This window comes from Sminthopsis crassicaudata, chromosome 2 (genome assembly GCF_048593235.1).
Source record: "Sminthopsis crassicaudata isolate SCR6 chromosome 2, ASM4859323v1, whole genome shotgun sequence".
Classification (NCBI taxonomy): Eukaryota; Metazoa; Chordata; class Mammalia; order Dasyuromorphia; family Dasyuridae; genus Sminthopsis; species Sminthopsis crassicaudata.
In genome coordinates this window covers 7300216-7306981 of record NC_133618.1, presented here as the reverse complement: position 1 = coordinate 7306981, position 6766 = coordinate 7300216, and the positions used below count along the sequence as shown (strand labels likewise).

The following is a 6766-nucleotide window of genomic DNA, read 5'->3' as shown; positions in this document are numbered from 1 at the left end:
CATCCTTGTGTCACATTGATCTTACTGGGAAGGCTTCTACCCCCATTACAAATCATACTTGATGAAGCTTTTAAATAAATGCTTTTTATCAATTGAATGAAAAATCTGTTTATATCAAGGCTTTCATGTGTTTTTAATAAAAACAAGTGCTGAATTCTATCAAAAGCTTTTTTTGGCATCTATTGATATAATCATTTAATTTTTCAACCTTTAATATTGATACAATTTATTTTATGGTGAAAAGAAAAGTAGAAATATTAAAAGTATAGTTTATGGTCTATTATTGAATATTGATGAAAACATTTGCTTAATGCTTCCTAATACCTTCTTGAAGATGTCATCAATGATTGACTAGGTGACCTTTACAAGGATTTTATATAAATTTGAAAACAAGGATATAGATCAGTAGTTATTGATTGTTCCTTTGTCATCTTTTATCAATAGGAATAGGGTCTTATTTTTTCTTCTCTTTGGTAATTTCCTTTTAACACAACAACACAACAAATCGCCTTTATATATACTTGGTCTGGTCTGGATGCTTTTCCCAATTTTGTTTTCTTCAGTGCCATTTGCACTTCTCTATAAACACATCTAGGACTATGATGTTAGTACCAAAGTGTGCTGGTTCCACCCTTCTTGAGAGAGAAAATTGTTTAAGTGGTTTTTCATATCTTTCAAACTTTTTCTTCTCTTTGTAATCCTTTGTCCCATCCTTAACTGAATGTCCTTGAGATAATGTCAGCCACTTGGATATATTACAAAGTTTTCTCTTTTTGTGAGGCAGTTGGAGTTAGGTGACTTGCTCAGGGTCACACAGCTAGGACATGTAAAGGGTCTTAGTTTGGATTTAAACTCAGTCTCTCCTGACTCCAGGGCCAGTGCTCTATCCACTGCACCATCCAGCTACTCTACAAGCTGCCTAGAACTTTCTTACAATTAGTTCTCTCTTCCATGTTTTCTTTCTGATTTAAGAGATATATCGCTCATAATCATTCTTCTGGAGGTTTTATAGTTGAATTTATATTCTAATCTGGTATACTTTATCTGGTCTCTTAAGTTCCCCCTCGCAGCAATTAATTTGCATTAGTTAAACTTCTAGTTGAAATTATCAGCGCAACATCTTCATGCCTCTTGGCCATTTCCCATTTTAGATTTTTCCATAGCATGTTTGATTTGGATTTAAAGAGCTCTTCATTGTACAGTATAGTTTCCTGATGTTTTTAAGTAATTCTGATCTTAACTGTGATGAATCAGTTTCTAAGTGTATACAGACAACTGATTCAGTGATAATTCTTATATCAGTAAAAAAAAGTTCCTATAGTTTAAAATATTGGATTTTCCTTTATGGTACCATTTGATGCTTTCCATGTCTTGTATTCTTTTATTTGTTTTTGAAGAAAGGGTCTGTGATATAAAACTGCAAAGCTTCTATTTAATATACAAGCCTTTGTTCTCTCTCAATTCATCTTTCTGAATCCTATATATTTCCCCAACCCTCACTTTTTCTCCATCTTGGCTTTGAAGTCACTTAATTACTTTAAAGCAACTTTATTTGGAGGGCATTGTTAAATTCTTCATAAAGTTTCTCTACCACTCAACAACTATTGCTTGTGCTTAAATGGCAATTATTTTCCTTTTTACAAATATTCATTAATAATGATTTCATATCTGATTATTGAATGAAGAAAAAATTTCTTATTATATGAAAAGCAAATGTTGAATAAAATAACGACCGTGTTGCTTGTAAGTATACCGCCAATGCCTTTCTATCTTTAAGATAGTACCTACGAGCCAGCTTCCATTAAGCTACAATTTCCTTATTTCTTTTGGTTTCATCTGTAGAAAAAATTTCAAGATCAATATGAGTCGTTTTCTTCATCAATATGTCTTTATTGATCATCATTCAAGGATCTAACAGTAAGAATAATATAATATTGAAATTTGTTGATGGTCTTTCTTTTCCCATCACTCTATCAGAGGCAATGGAGGAGGAAAAAGGGCGTTGCACAATATAGGGAGCTTCTCGTTTATTTTATTTCTTTGTTTCATGGGTTGCCATGTCCAAAAACAATTACCATCAGGTAGTCCACCAATTAGTAGTGTGCCTCTTAGCTTTGAGCCAGGTTGTCATGGAAAGCAGTCTAAATCTAGAGCCTCAGTCAAAAACTTCCAGCAATTAGACACTACTAACACTTAATCATTTTATCTTAAATAATTTTTAATTTTTAAATGCTTGATTTCAAGGCGAAATGATATGGTATCAATTTCTTTGTAGTCAGTTATCCCTACCGAAAGTCACCCTACATGCAGAAGTTACAGACAAAAATGTTATAAATCTGTCTTTGGTTTTACAGTGATTCAAAATTGTAAAAATTACCCAATTGAGCAGGGATGCAAAGAGTTTTGTAGTGTTTTTGTTGCTATTCAAAATAACTTAGCAAACTAGCTTAATGGAATAAAAAGATAAAACCTGAGTTAGCATGTCACCAGATGCTTGGCTGTTGTCCTTGGTTCTCCAAGAAAACCAAAGTGATATCCTGTGTCAGAGTCAAGTTACAGCGTGTCCAGCTGTGGCCGATCAGACCAATAGGAGCTTGGAATGCTTTACCACAGGTTGGGCACAAATAGGCATATGAATATTTGGGCTGGATTTTCAAATTTTTGTACATCTTAAATTTCTATTTTCCTCCTGTAGCACAACAGCTTCTCTGAAGAGGGAACTCTATGCTGGGCAATCCCGTGCCAGTGTCTCCCACGCCATACAATCAGTTCTAATGTTTTAGAGAGACCTTGAGAGTGTCCTTGTATCACTGTTTCTAACTACCTTGTGAGAGCTTGCTTTGTGTATTTTCCATAAAATAGCCTTTTTGTCAAGTGTACATTTGGCAGTCGAGCAATGCGGCTGGTCCAACAGAGCTGTGCTCTCTGCAGTAGAGTAGGAATTCTTGGCAGTGTAGTTCGATAAAGGACCTCAGTGTCTGTATCCTGCCAGGTGATCCTCAGAATCTTCCCAAGATAATTCAAATGGAAGCGATTCAGTATCCGGTCATGGCGCTGGAGATCTATTCAGATTTCATAGACACACAACATTGAAAGCAGATAGTCTATGAAATGGCTCTGTAGACCTTCAGTTTGATAGTCAGTCTAATACCTTTTCTATCCCACATTGTGGCAATTATTGTGCACTCAATATAGCCTCTGAAGCTGAGATGCAACAAAGAATGGATTGATTTTCTGCTGCTTGTGCTAACTTTGGCCTAACAATTAACACCAAGAAAACACAGACACTCCACCGTTCAACACTCCACCATCCACATGTGGAACCATTGACTGCAGCAAATGGAGAAAGTTTTGAATGCTGTAGATAAAGTTCGCTTACCTTCCAGAGATGTACACATCGATAGTAAGACTGACACATGCATTGCCAGAGCTAACATGCTACTAAGAAAAAGTGAAGATAATTCACAAAACCAATTTATTTTCTCCCTTTTCCATTTCCATTTAATCTTAACGCTTCCCTCTGACAAATAGCCAGCTTTCCTGAATATATCAAATGTGTGCATAATTGTTCTCTCTCCCATTAGATTGTGCAAGTGGTTCTAGTTCTGGTTTGGTTGGTTGGCTTTCCATCTTGTTTTGCTTTTGCCTGTTTTGTAGACCCAACACTGAGGAGGGTGCTTGGCTCATATTGTGCTTGTGTGTTGTTGTCTGTCACCCTTGAAGAGGACCAAAAGGACATCACTACATTAGAGTCAAGCTAGAGTGTCTGGCTGTGGCTGATCAGACCGATATGAGCTCTGCCATAGTCCTATGACCATTTGAAGTAAATTCTCTAATTTTATACATCCCATATTTCTTCTGGGATAATTCAATTCTGCTTTGCTTATAGAGTACAGAACCTTCTTTGATGAGGAGCACCACGGCTTGCCAGTGTCTCCCATGTCATACAATCAATGCTAATGTTCTTGAGAGTTCTCCATAAAATAATCTTTTTGGCAGGCCTACAGTTGGCATGCAATAACATGGCCAACCCATAGAGTTGTGCTGTCCGTGAGAGAATTTGAATGCTTGGCAGTTTGGTTTGAGAAAAGATCTCAATGTTTGGTATCTTATTCTGCCAGGTGTTCTTCAGAATCTTCCTAAGATAATTCAAAAGCACTTAGGATGGTGTTTGGCACATATTATGAACTTAATTGTTTATTTACCTTTTTATCTTTTGAGTAATTTATCTTTTTAAAATTTTTATTATATTGCAAATTAAAACAACTCTGAGGTACCAGCTCATGTCTATCAGATTGGTTAAGCCAACAGAAAGGGAAAATAATAAATGCTGAAGATATAAGAAAATTGGGACAATAATACCTTGTCAGTGGAGTTGTAAACTGATCTAATCATTCTGGAAACTATGCCCAAAAGACTATCAAAATGTGCACACCTTTTAATCCAGCAATACCACTACTAGATATGTATCCCAAAGAGATCAAAAGAGGAAAAGCCTACATGTACAAAAGTCTTTATAGCAGTTCTTTTTTTGGTGGCAAAGACTTTGAAGGGATACTCATCAACTGGGGATGATATATAAACAAAATGGATTGCTATTGTGCTAGAAGAAGTGATAAGCAGATTTCAGAAAAAACCTGGAAAGACTTACCTGAACTGATGAGTGAAGTGAGCAGAAGCAAAATGTACACAGTAACAGTAATGTTGTGCCATGGGGAACTATGACTGAGTTAACTCTTCTCAGCAATTCAAGGCAACTTCCAAAGACTCATGATGGGCAGAGGACCTAATATGCCATGCCAAGGAAACTCTCTCTCCCCCTGGCATAGCAGCAAACCTGTGCCCGCTGAAATGATATTCTCTCTCAGCGTTACCCTCTCTTTATCTTTCTTACCTATTTCCCCAACAAGACTTTATACCTCTCTGTCAGGATTTCTGTACTAGAAACTTTACTTCTCTGTCAAGACCTGGCCACTAAGGAATTCAGTCCTTCTATTCATGCATAGCAAAGGCTGCCTTCCCAGTACCAATAATAAACTTTTTATTAGTCTAAAAAAAAAGACTCATGATGGAGAGTACTACTATAGCCAGAGAAAGAAGAGTCCAAATACAAACAGATGCATTCTGTTTTCACTCTTTCTTAATTTTTATGTTTTTTCTCTTTTGTTCCTTTTTTTCTTTCACAATGCAATTAGTAAGGAAATATGTTTTATATGATTGTATATGTATAACCTATATCAGATTGCTTGTTCTCTTAGGGAAGGAGAAGGAAGTAGATTCTCAAATTTTACACATCTCATATTTCTTCTGAGATAATTCAATTCTGCCCTGCTCATAGAGTGCATTACCTTTTCTGATGAGGGAACATCATGGTGTGCCACTGTCAATTCTAAAGTTCTTAAGAGACCTTGAGAGTATCCTTTATGAGTCCTATGGGAGGAAGGAAGAGATGAAAAATAGGGAACTCTAAATTAAAAATAAAATGAGTGTTAAAAGTTTTCTTTATATGTAATTAGAAACAACTATAAAATACCATTTTTAATAAGAATATTAATTATATCTCTGCATATACAAGCAGCGACTTTATGTAGAATAGAGGCATTATGGGAGAGAAGCAAAGAAGAGAAAAAAGAATTCTGCAATAGATGGGATATAGATGAGTCAAATCTCCGTTTTTTCATTGTGAGGATGCTGTTTTTCTGGGAGTACTGTTTTAAAGTAATGCCGCAGGTTCCCTTTTGTATAAATATTTCCTGTCTGTTGCTGAAACACATCAATTGTACTTTCACCCTTAATTTCCAACTGTGCAGGTGTATTAGTGTCATTGCTTGGTTGCCCATCAAATTGGAATCTAATCTGCCTTACTGGCAAATCCCATCAATTAGAAGTTTTCATTATGTTACTCAGTGGTATATGTCTCAATCTAAAACAGCATCACATGATCATTTTGCCCTGCCAACTTCAAATTGATGCAGTTGTTATTTTTGGTCTAACGCCTTCCTTTGGCTTCTCATCGGCCGCTGCTTAACAAAGAGACGCCTCTAAGATGGTACGCCCCAAGAGAATGAAGGGAAAAATGTGGCACTGACTTTGAGAATCAGGCTGACTTCCACTCCATGAGTAAGCTAGGCCATGAAAAGGACAAATTAAAAAAACAATCAAATGAATAAAGCATGCAATAGATCTTAAACGAGCCAAGGACAAAAAGTGGAATGGATATACCTTAAGTTTCAAATGTCATTCTTCTTCCTCTTTATTCATTCAATTACTATGGACGCTATTAATCCCAACTTAACCATCATCATTCTTCAGGAAGGCTTATTTGCCGTCTGCTGTCAGTAATGACTTTCCCCTTAAAAATTCATAAAGCACTTTGTCCCTCTCAAATGGACAAGGAATAAAGGTAGAAAGAGGGAAGGTAGTGTGTGTGGAAATGGACAAGAAGAGACATGGTGGTCTGGTTCCAAGCAGCAGAAGATGGATACTTAAAGTCTTAGCTTTACAGGCTCAGAGCCTAAGGTTGCCATAAAAAGGATCTGAGGATGATGTAGAGGGCATTCATAGTGCGGAGATGGGAAGTGATTGCAGAAGTCTGATTAAGTAAGAGGTCTTATATAAGTCTATTAAGCAGAATGTCACTAAGAATAAGGAGCAATGAGTAAAAATTGGCCAAGTTCAATTTTTGTTGCTGTCAGGTAATATTTGCTAATAATTTGAGTTCTCATACAGTAGAAGGACTGCTTTGAGGGGTTCTTCCTTAAAAGAG

General features: G+C 36.3%; 1 pseudogene; it reads right to left on the bottom strand.

Annotated features, from left to right (window-relative positions):
• Positions 1-5661: 5661 nt before the first annotated feature.
• LOC141552567 (small ubiquitin-related modifier 2 pseudogene) overlaps positions 5662-6766 on the bottom strand; it is a 47192-nt pseudogene continuing 46087 nt past the window's right edge.